Here is a 17,768-nt window from a genome sequence, read left to right on the forward strand (position 1 = left end):
TTGATTAAATAAATCATAGGAAATCCATGGCCTCTGCAAATGTACACCTCTCAAAGCTTAAATAATATTAATTGTGTTAGTTTGGTTGATGGAATACAGAAATATGAAGGGATTAGAAAAGTGATTTATAAAATGAGCAGATCAGCATTATTATGCATATTCTGTGGACATCAGTTGCCTTTTGTTGGTGAGTCTGTGCCAAGAGACCTTTAATATGGAAATAACTCACCGTGAGTGCGAGTTGTGAGTGGGCGAGTGTGTGTGTGTAACTCAGTGTGTGTGTAACAGAGTGTGTGTGTGTGTGTGGCAGTGTGTAAATGTGTGTGAGTGTGTAAATAACACGTGGATGGGTGGGTGTGAGTATGTAAGACGCACGCTCACACACTCACATCATGATCTGTTCCTTTCACCTTAAAAAACAAATTCTTTAAAAGCTCAGGCTATGTGTGCAGAGAGGTTCAACAAACCCAAACAATATTTTTAATTGTAGCCATGGGATATTCATCTCAGAAGACATGCCATGAAGTCAAAGGATTTTCTTTTTTTAATTACACAGGCTTCCTCCTAGACATCCTTGCTGACCTACATTATTGATGTGCTCTGCCTCACTAGTCTTTATTTATTCTGTATGGCACCCGATTCTCCTGCCCCAGTGCCGTGTCTTCTGAGTCTTTTGTGGTTGTTCTCTTTATTGTTGCTGTTGTTCTTATGCTACAAGAAAAACTGAGAGAAATAAATTATGAAGCCTGGCTACAGCACATCTTCTGACAGCAGAACCAAAGCATATTTCTTTTTCCTTCTTTCCTACCTAATCACAGATAAAACCAGCATTTGCTTAATCATACAGGCCTATATCTCACCAAATTCAATTATCTTTTTTTTGTACGTGGGTGCTCTTGGCTGGTACATGGCAGAAAGAATTTTTTCCCAGACCCAGACCATTGCAATGACATCCTTTTCTTGCAACTTGATGATAAATTTGTGACTTGGGAGATGAAGCTGGGTCCCTAGTCCAAGGATGTGCTTTTTTAGAGCAATGCAATGCTAGATATTCCACATCTTGGAGGCTTTGAGGGCTTGGACCATTCTGTAGGACCATTAAATCACTTTCTGAGTTATTTTCTTTTCCCATGTTCAAATGAATTTTCTTTATTGCATACAAGGAAGAAATTTGCACAAGACTTCCACCCTGCCAAACAGTTCAGATTAATTTTCATTTTCCATAGAGCACATCTACTAAGAGCAGTAGCATGTGGGCTTGACCTAAGCAATGCCCTTTCCCATACTTGGTTGTCACTTTAAAGAGTTCATTGTGTTACAGCTACTCAAAACCCAGATGCTCTTTGTCACATTGCTTTCCCCTTGCATTCAGGATGTATAGCTTTGTACAGAGATTTACAGAAGTGGTTTAAACACATACAGCTTCTGCTGGTGCCTTTACCATTACCTCCCCAGCTAAGTTTCCTGGAGCAACTCAAGTACATTCCTAGCTGAACTAAGAAATTGAATCCTTAATAGTAAAACATCAAAATTATCTGCTCAAGGATCATGAACTGCTGGTTTTGTGTAGGATTATGTTGTTTGACCTTCTCTTAGATATGTTATGTACTTGGGAAGGAGTGGTGTTGGCCATCCTGACAGAGGTTGGATCAGGCCCTTTGAAGGCTTTGTTTCTGCTTCTCTGTGGCAGAATCAATGCAAGAGAGCAAATGATTGCTGCTATTTGTCCCTTTACCTGTGTCAGCACGATTCCCTATCAGCTGGGAATACCCATGTAGAGATCTTAGCTCCTCTTTTTCTCAAAGGTACAATTATGTCTTCTTGAGGATGTTGGCTTTGAAGAGTGGAAGGGTTATTCTGATCCCCAGGTCAGGGGGGACTGGGTTTTCTAGTTTCCAGTAAGCTCAGAGAGCCCTAACTGGGATCCAGTAACCTGTTCTAGAAATGATGAAAGGTGAACAAAGCATCTGCTGCTCCTGAGTTTCTGGTGATCCTCTTCATGTAGATTTTTTTTTTAATGGAAATGAGTGCTATAATCAAAATCTTCTATTTTCATATACGAATTACCTAAAATTATGTGAAAACTAGGGACAGATGAAGAGATCTTACTAAGGGATCATCTTAAGCTGCTATCAACACTTTATTGCATCCTTCTCTGACATTTGTTTTGCTAGATTGCATTTCCATTACCTAAGAAATTGCCCTGGAAATAAAGCAGCCTCATTAGACTGACTGTGCTAGGTCAGACAAGTGAGGTCTGACACTGACCTCTAAATTTGATCATCAACAAACCCTTGGCCTTTTTGCCATTTCATAATTGCACAAACATAATAGTGCTGCAGTGTGATGATGTAAAAAAGATAACAAAGACAGTGCTAGCATAAGAAATACTACAGTGTCTGTAGAGTGGGCCTTTGCCAGAATAAATATGTTCTGTTCCTCATCAGAGTTGCTAAGTCCGTCTAAATGCCCAGCAGCATGACTACACAGCTCCCAGCAATTAGCTATTTATTAGCTATTTATTAGCTATTTATTAGCTATTTAATTCAGAGGTAATATTATTCATGGAATTCCAGGGTGCAAGATATCCTAGGAATATACATCCTCCTTATGTGGTTAATCCTGTTATTTCCTTCAGAGTCTGCACACTGGTGAACCTGTGAAAGTTCCCCTTAAGAATAAGTAATGGACAATAGAAAGTATTCTAGTATGTAAGAGGTTAATAAGAGTCTTCAAGGAAGCCTGGCTCAAACTAATGTTGTGGTATGTGAGAGTGAATATTTTCCACTAACACAATTTTTCAAAGTTTTAATTTGTGTTTTCAGTGCTACCAACCATGGAAGCTTCTGTTTCAGGCAGGATCAAATTGGAAACAGCAGCACTCAGCCAAACAACAGCTCAGTAGTGAAAGCAGAAGCCTTGACTCTGGAGACTATTGAGCTGATATCTTAAAGTGTAAAAACATACTTCTGAAATTGCTAATAACCATCATCCATGGTCTCCAAAGAGCAATTTTGCCTTGTATGCTATGCTATTCTTTTGCTTTTATTAATCAGATCTGTCTCCTCATTTCTGATCTTTGCTGTATATTCTTCCTTCACTTGTTCCATTACTCAGCAGCAAGCTTGTGTTTTATGCACAGATTAAAAGGTAGTGCTGTGTAAGCAGCTTATATGTGATTTATGAATATCACTCTTGTACTGAACTACAGGTGACTGAAAAGCTGCCAAAACTTGTATCCACATCAGCCTGAGAAGGACATCTCCTCTTAGGCAATCCTGTAATGCCAATTGTGGCTAAGAATTAGTGTGTCACTGTTATGAAATGTGTTCTCAGCCTATAGCATTTTCAGAAAAAAACTGGTATCACCAAAGTCAGTTGAAATCTCATGGATGTTGGAATTGAAAATTATCTTCTGCTGTTGCAATATATTTAATTTTTTCCTGGAAAAACAAGATGTAAATTCAAAGCTCATGTGTGCATGCGTGAATATATATATACACACACACATATGTATGCATATATATATATAGGCATGTGTATAGTGAGGCAGAAGTACCTCTGATAATCCATCAGAAGTCAGTAAATGTAAACCAGATGTATTTTGATATGTTTCTGGAAGTGTCATATAAAATACAGACAATGCAGTTCATACCACCAAATGATTGACTGTGCATGAATAGATGCATTCTTTCAGTCATGGAGTATCCCTATTGAGAAATCTTCCTGAAGACTGAAGTCCAGCCTCCTGTCTTCTCACTGGAAATGGTTTTTTAGTTCCTACTACCTGCAAAATTGACAGATCAGCTTTTATCTGGCTTCACAGTTATCTGGAAACAAAACGGAATCTTCAATTGCAGCTGAAAGTGAATTTATTTCTAGCATTTGACACAGGTTCAAGAAGTCCAGTTGCAATGAAATGTTGAATGTAGTCCAACCTCTACTCTCACAGTTGTGTTTGACATTTCAGGGTTTATTTTATTTTAAATAACCTTCGTAACTATGCTTTCAAGATAGGTTTTCATCTTCACCTGTTTGACACTGTCAGCAGTGAATGCCAAGTAGTCAATACTTCTGACCCAGGATTTATTTTGCAGCCCAAGTTTGGCTTTAAAATTTCTCCTACACTGTAATAGATAAAATTAGGATAGAAGAGAAAGATGGAGATGAAAACTGAGACTCTAAAGCTATCAGGAGAACTAAAGTCCATCTTCTTCATATCATTCCTAAATATACTGAAGGGTGGCAATAGCACACCTGGCTAATTTTCCCCAGAGGACTCTTCTCCCCTTCATGATGAATAACAAAGTTTTAATTCAGCCCAAAACATCCAGTTTTTTCTCTTGGCTATAGGAAAATAGTTGCATGGCATAGTTTGCAGAAGCTCTGGAGCAGGCATGTAGGTCTTGCTATCATTTTACAAATCCCTTATTTTAGAGATGATTGGTGTTTGGAATAGAAATGTTTAAGTACTTGCTTCTTGTTGAGGAGGACTCACCTGACACTTGCAAGTAACCTGAGTCTGTATGGAAAAGCAGACAAACTTAGGAAGATGGAACTTGCAAGGAGAGGAAAAATCTCCTCCCTGACTGCTTTTGAACTCCAAAAGTACAGGCAAGATCATTCATACTTGTCATCCCCAAACTCTGCAGATGAATAGCTTTATTATAAGACTGCAATGATCTTGGTCTTTTTTGACAGATAAATGATAAGATTTTGAGTTACTCTAAAACGCTTCATCTTCCATTTCTACTAAGGTTTCAGAAAGTAATTGTTCCTTTTGTACCAATTTTTACACCTTGCCATCACCCTTCTTTAAGTTCCTATTTCTCTATGTACCAGACCTTTTACAAACTGCAGATATGGACATAAAAAAAGCCACTTATATTTTGAGAACAAAGGTTGGAACATTAAAAGTGATATGAGATGTGTATATATGTTGTATTTAGTTTTGATACGGAACTGTAATAGTTTTTTTTAAATTTGACAGCATTATTATGGTAGTGTATAGCATTTATATGGTAACAATTTTATGCCTTTAAGAATATATATGTAGTTGAAACAAGGATGAAGACTCATAATCCACAATATTTCCAATTTAAATCACAGAGTTAAATGCAAACATAAAAGGATTTAGTTATTATCTCTTTGATTGGTAGAATGATAATGTATTTGAATATAAAATAGCAGAGGCTGTAATAGCTCACTTTTTTCTGCTAAACATCTTCATAAGGTTGTGTGTCAAACAAAAAATATCTGAGAGGCAAGATGTTCTAAGATGAGGTTAAATGAATGAAAGTCTTGTGGACTTTCTGAAAATTGTGGACTTCATAAACATTGTTACACATTTTACTGTCTTCAAATCAGCAGGAGTGCAAGTCCTTATCTTTGCAATCTTTTTTCTGTAATTAATATTAAATATTGTGTGACGTTTTAAGGATCATGGTCTCAACTAATAAATCTGGGAACATTGTCAACTTTGGTTTTCTGTTTAAAGGAATTAGGCCTGTAATAGCAGTGGCTCTGTCTCTTAGAATGGTCCTCCAAAGTCCCATCTGGGATGCTCTCTGGGCAGATGTCTTCACTCAATGTCTAAAGTGACACTAGATACTGTTGTTTAAGCACAGAATTATTTTCATTGTTTATGGCTTGGCTGCTCCTCCTGTCTTAGAGGGGCAGAAAAATCTCAGCTGTAATTAGACAGCCTTGGAGATTTGCCCTAAGAACGTAGATCCAGACTGTGGCTTTCCACAGCTGCTCCTGAGGCTGAAGCCTGTAAAGGGCCCGGTGGGAAGCCGCAGCTGTTGGGAAATCCTTGGGACCTTCGGAGCAGACCTGCCCCAGAGACCTCCCCCAGTTTGCTGTCAGTGCTCTGCTGGTCCAGCCTCTCTGAGCTAAAGGACTTTGCCCAGCAGCCTTCCATCAAGAAAAGGCTGCAAGAGACTTGTTTGTCTGAGCCTTTTTTTCAGGCAAATCGCTCCAGAGAAGAGTCCATGAACAGCTAAACAAAATAATCATTAGTAAAAGCATCTGTCTCATCATTCTGGAAAAGTATTTAAGACAAAAGTCCTGAGGGAGATTTTTCTGCCACATGAAGGCTGTGCTCTCCCAAAAGTCTTCACTTCCGAGCTACACCACTAAGTAGTAGGTGTAGTAGCTACACCACATTAAATTTATCTGTATTCTGTGGATTAATTCAGCAGGAAAACTGTGATTTTTGAAGCTTCCCACAAGCTTGAAGAAGTATATGAGAAGAGAGTCTAAGATATCTCAATAACGATAGGTAAAACAAGAATTCAAAATTGAATTCAGAATTGAAAACACAATTGCAACTAACCTGTATTACTTCTGCCTTGAGCAGGAATTCCAGAACTTTAACATTTTTCATCAAAAAAAATGCTGGAAAGGAAAAAAAAAACCCAGGAAAGGGATAATTCACTAAAATTACCTCAGTTACCATTTATTTATTTGACATTGTAACAAACAGTAAAGAGCTCTACAAGGCTGATGTTAGATAGTTGCCTGACTGTATTCCTAAATCTGAGTCAAGTCACCATAATTTCTAAGTAAGAGTGTCATGATTTTGTAGTAGGACTGTAATTATGACTCAGGCAAGAATTTAGCCAATAATTTTCACTGCAGTAAATACTTTGAACTCTTTCAGCTACCTAAAGACACATCTTAAAATGCAGCCCCTTCATTTTGGCATTCTACCAAAATCTCAGAGAGATGCCTTTTGCAGCCTGTCAGAAGGTCAGCAAATTCAGTTTATTTTATAATATTATTTTATAATAAAGAGCATCTAGATAAGCTCTGTATTATTCTTTAAGTACAAAATGACAAATAAGGGGATGCTTTTGTTTAAAGTTTTCCAGGGAAGGACATGACTTGTAGTTAGCTTTAACACACTTTTAAAATGCCTGTAATTATTTTATAACTTCATTTTGCATTAGTTTTATGCAACTCTTGTAAACCTTTTTCTCAACAATGTCAGCATAACAAATATTTTTAGGTACTCCCTTTTAAAGATTGAATTTGGATTCACAAAGGTAAACAGGAGATTCTGAGATATTGATGTAAATGGACTATTTTTATTAGAAATCTGTCAGGATTTGTTTATTTTAAAATATACCAAATTAGCTACAGTAAAGATTTCCATGAACTATTTGCTCTTCACATGAAAGACTATCCATTTTGGATTCTTCTTTCAGTGCCATTATGTTTTCATGCCTAAATATCTCACTAGACAAATACTTGTGCTTATTTTTGTCCATCATTGAAATTCTCACGGTCCTTACTCAGCATACCCCAATGTTTGGGTTTTTTGATTTGTTGTTTCAATTTTTTCTCATATTTTTGTTTCTATTTCTTCTTCTGTGATTTTTCTTACTCTGCTGTTATCCTGTTTTTAGTAGATTTTTATTTTCCAGAGGCTGATATTCTGTTCAGAGCATTTATTCACCTCATATAACATTGCAGCCAGAGTGAATAACCTTACAGGACAGACTGTGAGATTTCTATCTTTTCCTGCTCTAAATTTTAAGCATTTCTTGGAAAAGAATGGTGTCTGTTGATTTCACTATTTGTTGTCTCCAGAGTGCAGCTGAGCCATTGTGAGAGCAGCAATGAGCCGTGCCCTGTTACTGAGCGCTGCACAAGTCAGGGCAGGATACTGAACAAACTCATTCTCTGTCCTTCACTGTGATTTGTACTATCCCACCCTTTATTGAATTAAATGGGTTAATAAAGGACTTATGCAGCAGCTAAAAAGGAGCTGGCTGTCATTTATCAATTAATAACCCATGAAAACTGGCGTTACATGGTGGTAGTAATCGCACCCATGGTGTTAGGCATATGCTACATAAAAATGCAGTCACCTTGAAATAATATGGACAAATCAGCTTGTAACCTACAGAATACTATTAATAATGTAGTCCTAAGCACTGTGGGACTGAAGTTTGTCTCTTAGTCATCTGTGGACTGTGCAATCTTTATTCTTTCTTTTGTTCAAGTTTTAGGTGATTAAATTTGTTGAGCTGCCTTTAATTTGGAAACTGGGGACTCCTCTCTTGCATGATCTGACATGAATGAGGTACCTTTAATATTTCTTAGGGGAGGGTGTGTGTGTGTGTGTGTGTGATGGTTTGTGGCAGACTGGTAATAGAAAACCAAGTTTTAAGCAAATTGGTAGGATTTTATTGACTTCAACAGCTAATTCCTACAGCAGTAGAATGAGGAGTCTGATATGATACAGTTCTCATTGCTATTCTCTTTGAAGTCCAGGCTAATGCAAGGTCAGCTGCAGTGATTTTATGGCTAGAGGAAGAAAGGGCCCATGCAGCTGCTGGGCTGCAAGCGGTGCTGTGTGCTTCGGGTCATTTGTGCTGCATTAGACACTGTGGCTGCACAGGCCTATGGAGGGAACAGCACAAACACGAGTGTATTTCTGCTTGGTAGCACTTACCTGGGTTTGCTTCTGGCTTAGGAATGAATGAGAGAACTTGGAAAGAAAGCAGCTGTGGTATCCAATTATAGCAGTCTAGCACAAAGGTTGTGTAAAATGCTGATGTGCTTGGCCTCTCCTCCTACAGTACAGAGTTTCATGAAACTCTTTGTTATGCAACTTCCAACTACACCAGTGTCATCTAATCTTCTTGAATTCTTGGCTCTTTTTTTGGCAAAATCATTGATTCAATGAACTTTGCCTATTAATATGAATGGATCAGATACTGATACTGTTCAGAGTGTTCTGATGTGCAAATGGTGGCACATCGTAGTTTGTATTTACATTTTCAACATCCATTGTCCTTTCTGTTCATACTCAGAAAGGTGTAGTCACTTGCCAGAAAGCTCCCAGCTGACACCTCTGGGTGAGGTGTGATGAGAGTAGCAAATAAGAGCACAAAGTGGCTGAAGTAGTAACAGCAATGTGATGACCTAAAGCCTGCTTAGATCAAAAGCAATATGCTCAATGGCTGCTGTTATCTTCAGAGTCTAGAAAGATGATGCAAGAAAAAAAAAAAAAACAACTGATGGCATTTCAGATTTTATATATCAAGTTATCTACTCTTTCAATAGGCTTTGAGCAGAAAATACAGTGAGTTACTTGGGAAGACAATTGTCTTTTGTTTTTGTGCATCATGGTATCTGATATGCACAGGGAAAGGTTTTCATTATACCCTTGACCACCCCCACTCACTCAGTAGAAGCTGCAATATATTTGTATTTCAAATTGTTCCTTTCTCTTATTTTAACCTATTGCTTAAAAAATGAAAAAAAAGTGCCACCCTGAAAAAAATGAGCACAGGCACATTTCAGAGTTGGAGCTATTTGGATGAAAATATAAATGCACCAGTTCTGCCAATAACTAAACAATACATTTTTCAGCTTTATTGTGGAGCATTTTACACTTCAAGCATATTATATGCTTCTGATCATACACTGTGCACTGTGTACTCTTTGTGATTATGTCACTATGACTAGTTGCTAGGGTTGAAACAGGTAACTGCCACTAGAAATCTGAGAAAGTGAATTAACTAAAACACTGTTATGTAAGAGAGCGTTGTCAAATTTCCCATTTTCTGTCAAGTTCAGAGATATGCTAAAATGCTGCCCTTTGGAGAAAAAATAAAAAAAGGTATTCTTATTCTTTCAGTTATATTGGCAAAGATTCACTTCAGATTTTATTCCAAATTCCTGCGTCTCATGCCAAAATCTGGGCTGTAAATGCTGCTTCCTCTGAGCAATAGGACACAACTTAGTAACCTCTGTAAGCACACCAGCATAAGAATAAATGAGGTCAGGGTATAAGTAAAGATTACGTTGTCTGGAATGTGAAATCAGACCCTGTCACACTTTTTTTGAACAAATTGTGGCAGGTAGGTTCTCAGATGGAGTGTATGTTACATGAAACTTAAATTTTGGGGCACGAGGTAAAAGAAGCATCTCTGTTGAGAGACTCATTCCCAAACCAGGCATTCTGGTGGTCATTTTGTGTCAGGGCCCAGGAGGGGAGCACTGGCCATGTCTACTGGGCACACAGTGCTGCTGTAATTGTTCATTCTTCCTGTAGATGAGGGATCTGTTGCTAAACCCTTTCCAGATCATTCAAAGTGGGGACATCAACGCCTGATGCCAAAAGGGTGACTGCATTAATTTTCCTGTTGTACTTCCACCTCTGTAACAATCTTTCAGTTGGACTGGAGTGAGTGAACAACTGCTTTTTGCCCCAGATGCTGCTTTGAGAATACAGGTTTTAAGTCTCTCCTGACAGTGAACATGGTTTATCTGTGTTTCAGACAGTCAGAAGAAAGCATGAGCCCCTCTGAAGACAAATGGTGTGTCAGCAGCCAATTCCAGGAAAGATAAAGAATTCCAAATGCTGTGAATATTGCAGTCAACTATCCAGGGCTTATTTAATATCCTTTTATTCCAGCTTCTTCCATTACTTTAGTCTGCACTAGTCAGAATATAAGTTGTTTGGTTGAATACATTCACAGGGTATGATACAATAACTGCTGCCCTATTCCAATAGAGAGTAGATTACCTGTATGTCTTACTTGCCCTTCTACTCTTCTGTTTCTACAAAACAGGTCTCCCATCAGTCTTTTCCATTTCCTTTTTTTGATCATCATCTTCTTGTCTCCTTTGAGCTACTGTGAACAGGAACTGAAGATAAAGTGTGTGTTTATAGGTAGCATTTTAAAACAGCTGCAATTTCAGTGCTGGACCAACCCTCTGGTTAGACAAAAGCTATGATGTATACTCTATAATAAATGTCAGAGCAAAGAACTAAAAAAACATCCTATTAGGAGCTAGCAATAGCCAGCAAATAAAAGAAGAACCTGTGTCAAAAAGCAAAAAAATTTCAAGAGCAGAACAGAAGTTCAAGGGTGACAAAGAAAAGGATCACAGCCCTTTTGGTGAGTAAATACTTTTAGACAGGTATTGATCTAGTGGGCGAAAAACAGTGTGTGTTCTCCTTTGTGAAATAGCACTTACTGGAGGTGATGCATGTGGAACAAGATTATGAGAGGTGAAGAAACAAAGCATTTTTCCATGGCTGGAAATAATTTTGAAAAACTGAGGTATTTTTGCCTTTATTTTTAATGTGCACTATTCAAGTCTGAGAATCAACAAACTGAGATACAGAAAGATTCTTGTAATGATTCAAAAAAGAAATCATGGTCTCACTGAAGTCAGCAAAAACTTTTGCCATTGATTTAACTGGGGCCGGGGCTTCACTGCAGGTTTACTGTTATGAACAGCAATCTGGTGCTGCTGGCAGAACAAAACATGGCAACAAAGAAATACATTGCAAAAGGTCCTGTCTTCTGCTGTCTTCACTTTTTCACCAGCTGAAAATGCTATTTACTGTGGTCCAGTGCTGGGCTTGCAGTACATGGTACCTGGATGAGCTGACATGGATTCCTTTACTCTTAGGGTCATTTGGCTAATGAAAGAAATTTAATATGCATAAATATAAATGGGTGAGTTGTCTTGTTTCCTACGAGGAAGTAACACACTAAATCTTGTCATTCCCCACTCCCCAACTGTTCAATTATTCGTTACCTGTTGGGAGAAAATTGATTAAGTAGTGAGCATTAAATTTAGCAATGGTTCTACAAGAAGGAGTGCATGGATGTGGAACAGCTCTGGCTCTGTGATAAGGTAATAAAACAGAGGGGGTGAGCAGCAGAGAGAAATGGCAGGAAATAGCACCAGACACCAGCCCTCACTCTGTTCCTGTTAACTGGTGCAGGACTGGAATAATCTCACAGACCTCAATCAAAATATGCTAATTTCTGATTGGCATAAATTGAGTCAAAAACTTATTTGGGCATATCCTGCATGCTCTTCCACTCCCTGATGTAGCAGAACTTCTGCTTGTGTACTGACTCATAGCAGTGAAATGATTGTGACAATCTTTCAGTATTTCAGGAAAAATATTCACTGAGAGTTATATCAACAGGCTGCAGTGTTTTTTCATAATTCCAAAAATTAGGAAAATTATTTGCTTTGGTTCATAAAGCAAAGCCCACCAGGTATCTTTTTTGATCTCTCAAATGTATGTTAGAGAATTAAATTTCATTCCTGATACTAACTTTTTTCAACTGGATGCTTGCAGTAAGCCAGAATATCGGAATGATTTGAGTTGGAAGAGATCTTAAAGATCATCTGCGTCCACCTTCCCTGCCATGGACAGAGAGCCTTCCACCTGAGCAGGCTGTGTAGAAGTTCTGCTGTCTCCAGCACCCACAAACTGCAGAATTCTGAGCAGATTCACAGCTGGTGAGCCTTTGTTTGTTTGGAGATACCACTTTTTTCTTGCCAAGAATATATCATACTTTATTCTGTGGCACACAGCAGCATGCTGAACTACAGTGTCGCTTGGAGAAGCTTTAGATCACTCACTCTGTTTGTGAGGAGAAGTGAGGACTAAATATTTGATATGCAGAAGCCCTTTAAGCATCTGATGATGATCCCTTGCCTGCTTTAAGCATCATCACCATCCATTCAGCAGAATGTACCTTTCCTGTCAGCAAGTGGTGCTGGGTGTTTGAAGAGGTGAGGCTGAATCTAAATCTGCACCATCCATGGAGTACATGAGTCAATGCAAAAACGTCCTTTAAATTGCTGCATTTGCAAATGGAAGTCATTTAAATTGCAGTATTTGCAAATGGATACTTTTTGGGCCTGTTTCTGGCTGGTTGCTGACTCGCACACAGGGCATGCAGAGCATTTTCTGTCTGTGTCTCCCCAATGAACAGAGACCTTGAAAGCTATTCTATTCCTGATGCATTTAATCAGAAACTTGTGAAACAGATATCATTTTCTGTATCACAGAGTGAAAAATAATGAAAAAGGAATTAGTTTTTATTGGAAGGAAAAGTTTATTTAATTAGTTTATCTAAATAGTAAGTTGGCAAGCTTTTAGAACCTATCTGATTGCAACTGGTTACCGGAAGACTCTTTTCAAATTACTGGAACTTATGAATCAGTATGTAAAGACACAAATCAAACAAGACTAGTGTTATTTGAACAATTTTCCAGATCCTAATTCCTCTGCTCTAAAAAAATATATTTGATGTTTCCTTTTCCTGACAAATGCAAATCAAATATTAACTGATTACATTTCAATGCAGTCATTATATTCTATGAAAGGGTTGAGGAGAGGGCAAAAAGAAGAAGAAGAGTTGTTTGTTTTCACCAGGGTAACCAAGTTCTTTTCTATATGTATGTTTAGTGAGTGAATCAGACTGCTTTAGCACATGATTGCTTAGATTGATAATTATTCAAGAAACAATACTGCCTTGGGAAAATCTATGGTAATAAAAAAGAAATCTGGATAGGCTGAATAACCTTTTCAGGCAGATATTTATCTTCAAATGAAGCTATTTTTGTACAGTGTCTAGTCTTTAGAAAATGCATTATTGGTTGGTTAAAAAACAATCAGACTGTTAGTGTTTAGAGTGGGGAGTTCAGGGTGGCAGTGAGATAAGCACTAATGGACGGTATGCTCAGATACATAGCTGGGAAGATTTTTGGGTTTAAATATAATGTCAAAGGGGCAATATCAGCTGAATCTATGCATCTGTACTCTGGTGACAACTGTTACTATTACCAATATGAACAGATAGCAGGTTCTAATTAAAGTTACAAGCCAGAGGGAATAAGCATTAAGAAAGAAAAGAATAGTTTCGTGAATAAATAGCACTTGATTTATCATTTCACAGAAGAGGTCTAAAAATTAGTATTTGAAATTACTTTAAATGCAGCATCTGTCAAACCACAGAACAATAGCCAAGTTGACCTAATTAGAACACTTACAACTATATGCATATTCTTAACTTGATACGGGGAGACCAAGTAGTCTCATAAGTGCCAGCTAATGTGCATCAAACTTTTGCTGAGACCTAGAAGAACTTCTCCTGCAGCAGCTACCTGCTTACTTTGGATATCAGACTAAGCAGAACTTAGCTTTGTGTAGTTTCTGCATCAAGAGAAACTTCTGTGTGCTCACCATGAGCTGGATCATGAAAGCAAGTTACACTGCAGGACTGCAACTGTAGGATCTCCTTCTTTATATATAGGTGTCACTTTTGCTTACTTTTAGTATTCAGTCAGGACAGTAATCCTTTAAATATGAGACAAATATTGTCTCTGCAGATACTTCTAGCATTTCTAAGAATGGACCAGATTCCTTAGGTGATGCTGAGAAGCACAGTACTGTGATATTTACAGCACCCCTGCATGGGTAACACTGCCTTGCTGGTACTAAGCCTTGTTCTCAGGGAAGGGGGTATTCCTAGCCTTAGAAAACTTGCCTAGATAACCCATTGGAACCCTGTGCTAAGGCAAATCCCTAATCAACTTTCTCTTCCTAGGTGTTTTGACTGTTCCCTTCATTTTCAGTGATTTTTGTGAGTGGCAGAGTTTTGGTCCATTGAAGTAAGTTGTTTTTCGTTAAATTGGATTTTGAAAGCCTGCTTTGAAAATTTCAATACATTGGAATGAAAAACTTCTCAACTGCTTTCTGTAAGCATATAGTGATCTGGCATGGCTAGGTCATATAATGTATCAACAAGCTTGAAGAGTTAGAAATGGCTCTCTGAACTATTTTGTCAAATTACCCAGAGAGATTGGCACTACTGAGAATTTTCTGTCTTGCCTTGAAGGGGCAGCACCTAGTGGTGCTGTAAAGAAAAGAAATGAGAAAGGACAAAATTAATTCTGCACCTCATTTGCTTTATATTGTCCTTTTATTTTCTTCTCCATCTGTCTGTATTCCTTTTCCTCCCCTGCTTTCGAAAAAAGGTCCAGGCTCTTCTGGAAACCTCTAATGTGCTTGGAAACCGTCACTTTTTTTGTATAAACTTTTGTATCAGCTTGTTTGGGCTTTGTCATGGAGACAGCCCTGTCATCAGTTATTTCAGCTATGTTCTCCTCAGGAAGGGTTTTAGCAGTAGCTTCACACGAAGCCACTTCTGCCTGAGGGAGGTGGAGGCCGAGAGCCCCAGGCAGCATTTGCAGCCCTGGCGTGGCTGTCACTGAGCATGGGCACCGTGGCTGTCACTGAGCCCCGGGGGAAGCCAGGGCTGTGAGCGGCTGGGCAGGGCAGGCTGAGGGCACTGCCCGCTCTGCCAGCCCCAGTGGGGCTCTCTGAGCTCCTCAGTGCCAGCTCTGTGTGGGCACTGGGGGCCCTGAGTGTCCCTGGGCTGGCAGCACCTCACACCACCTTGCAGGGTCAGTGCCACCAGCAGCGCATGGCCCTTCTGCAGCCTCACACTGTCTGTCAGGGGAGGGACACCGGGCCAGAACCCGAGCTGCTTTGGGGTACCGGCAAGAGTTGTGGCCTTTTCTCAACAGGAACAATAAACTTGGTGTGGTCAGAGCCTTCAGCTTCCATGAAAAAAGAAAAAGAAAAAGCTGTTTTCCACTGTTGTCCAAGCTCACAGAGATTTGGAAAGATTGTCAAATGCAGCTCCTGCTGTAGCGAAGCAAGTGAAGCTGAAGCAAGGGCAGATCCATGGCTCTGTTTGTGGCATTTACATCAAAGTTACTCCAGTTACTAGTTATTGTCAGGATTTCAGCTTCAGCAGGAGAAGGAAGGAGCTCCTTTGTAACCTGGTTCCTGGATTATGGCATTCAGGGTCTGCCCTGGTGAGCACAGCAAGGCAGTGACACTGCTCGTGGCTCCTGGCTGCAGTGACAGGGCTGCGCACGCACAGCCACCAAAATTGGGATAATGAAAAGGCTTTACTGACAAAAACATACATGTCATCCAGATTATAATTAATTCTGGCCCTGAAGTAACATTTGTTGTACCTGGATTTAAGTGCTTAAATTCCACCAAAGTTTCATTTTGAACAGTGAAGTGCTTTTTGGGTCTGACATCTAGCAGACCCACGTTTAAGCACAAACTGCAGAGGAAACATTGCCAAAAGAGACATAACTGCTTAGAGCAAGAAAATTGTGCCTCTCTAACATGCTAAAATTAAGTCAATCGTGCAGCCGTTGAGACTAGAGGGAATGGTTGATGTAATTTATTTGGATTTAAAAAAGAAAAAAAAAATCCATATAAAAATATGCCTACCAAGAAGCCATTAAAGCAAATGCGTATTAAGGAAGTGAGAGCTAAAGTAGTTGTGCATTAGAAACTAAGAGGTAGAGCAGGATTAAATGGTTGATTTTTTTTAGCATGACAAAAGGCTAATGGTCTAGTGCCCCTACTCTATTCAACTGGTGCTATCTGAAAATGGGGATGAGTGTGCTGCTGGGGAGGTGGCACTGTTTGCTGCTAGCACAGAATTACTTCAGTTAATCAGAACCAGGGAAGATTGTGATTGACCTGGTTAACAAAGTGAATAAATGGGGAGTGTGATGCAGATGAAATGCAGTGCTGAGAAATGCAAGGTTGGGCACACATTCAAGAGAATAATTGGAAGTATTTGTAGGCTTTGCTGGGCTCTAAATTAACCATAACTATTTAGGTCATTACTTACTATGTCCAGCCTAGTGGAATAGTATGTTGTAAAGGGATTTTACGAAAACAAAAGATAAGGTGAGACCATGGGGGGTGGCAATAGCACAGAATAGAAGATGCAACTCCCATCCATAAATCAACATGAACCCATAATTTTGTTCTTGCCCATCTCTTAAAGCATCCTGACAGAAAGTAACTCTGAAGACTGGCAATTAAATAATTAAGGAGGTGGAGGATGCTGAAAACAAGGGTTTGTTTAGCAAGAAGTTAAGAAATAGGAAACAGAGGGCAAGTATTTAAAACAATGAGTGGTGTTAAGAATTCAAGTTAAAAAGCTCCTATTTATATTGTTAGTGCCAAAAAAAAAGGAAAATAAAAGTGGTATATTTAAGGAGAATTAAAATTAATTATTTTCACAAGAACCTCATTAACCCTTGGGAATCATTCTGTTAAGCAATCATGGAGGCCAAATGTTCAGGAGCATTATGTTATTTTAAAACAATTCTAATGCTACAATAGTACTGGACCAGTTATTCCAATGCTATCTGCAGAGATCCATCTTCTCCATTAAAAAAACCCACACAGGTACTAACCGGCTGCCTCCTATTTGGGAACCTGAGCTTTTAATAGGCACTGATGTTTTTGTGCTCAGCTTTGCTCCCTTAACTTTGAACTGGTTGGCAGTGGAGAGTCTACATTGTGCCAGGGCTCCTTCTTCACCCTACAAAAGAAGGTTTGCACCCAAGGAAGAAATGGTTCAGCACACAAACTTTGCTGTAGTAAAATTTTCTTTATGGAGCTACCTATTCTGAGTGTAATTTATGCAGCTGTGATTTCCCCCATCTGGGATCCCAGGGTGATATCTGCAGCAGCTGGTGCACGATATTGAATGGTCCTTTAAAATCTCCTTGCTGCTGAGCAGAGGCTTGTGTGATTTTCAGTAGCATTTATAAGCGCTCAGGCTGCACCATGGTGTGATCCCCTGCACATGCCAGGAACTTGGATGGGGAGAGGCTGAGATTAATGATGACATAATACACTAAGAAGAGATATTAATGCTCTTAGGCATGAATTAATGAAATACCATTGAGAATTTATCCTGCATGAATAAAAGGATTTGGAAGTTGTCGTTCTAAAAACCACATTAAGATTTTACTGAAAAAAGCCCCAAACACTCTGTTGAAATAGACGGGGTCCTAACAAACCCTCACTCCAGACTTTTGGCAGAGCCAGATGATTGAGCTGGAGTCATTAACTGAATTCCTACTAATTTACAAAGTGT

This window comes from Ammospiza nelsoni, chromosome 9 (genome assembly GCF_027579445.1).
Source record: "Ammospiza nelsoni isolate bAmmNel1 chromosome 9, bAmmNel1.pri, whole genome shotgun sequence".
Classification (NCBI taxonomy): Eukaryota; Metazoa; Chordata; class Aves; order Passeriformes; family Passerellidae; genus Ammospiza; species Ammospiza nelsoni.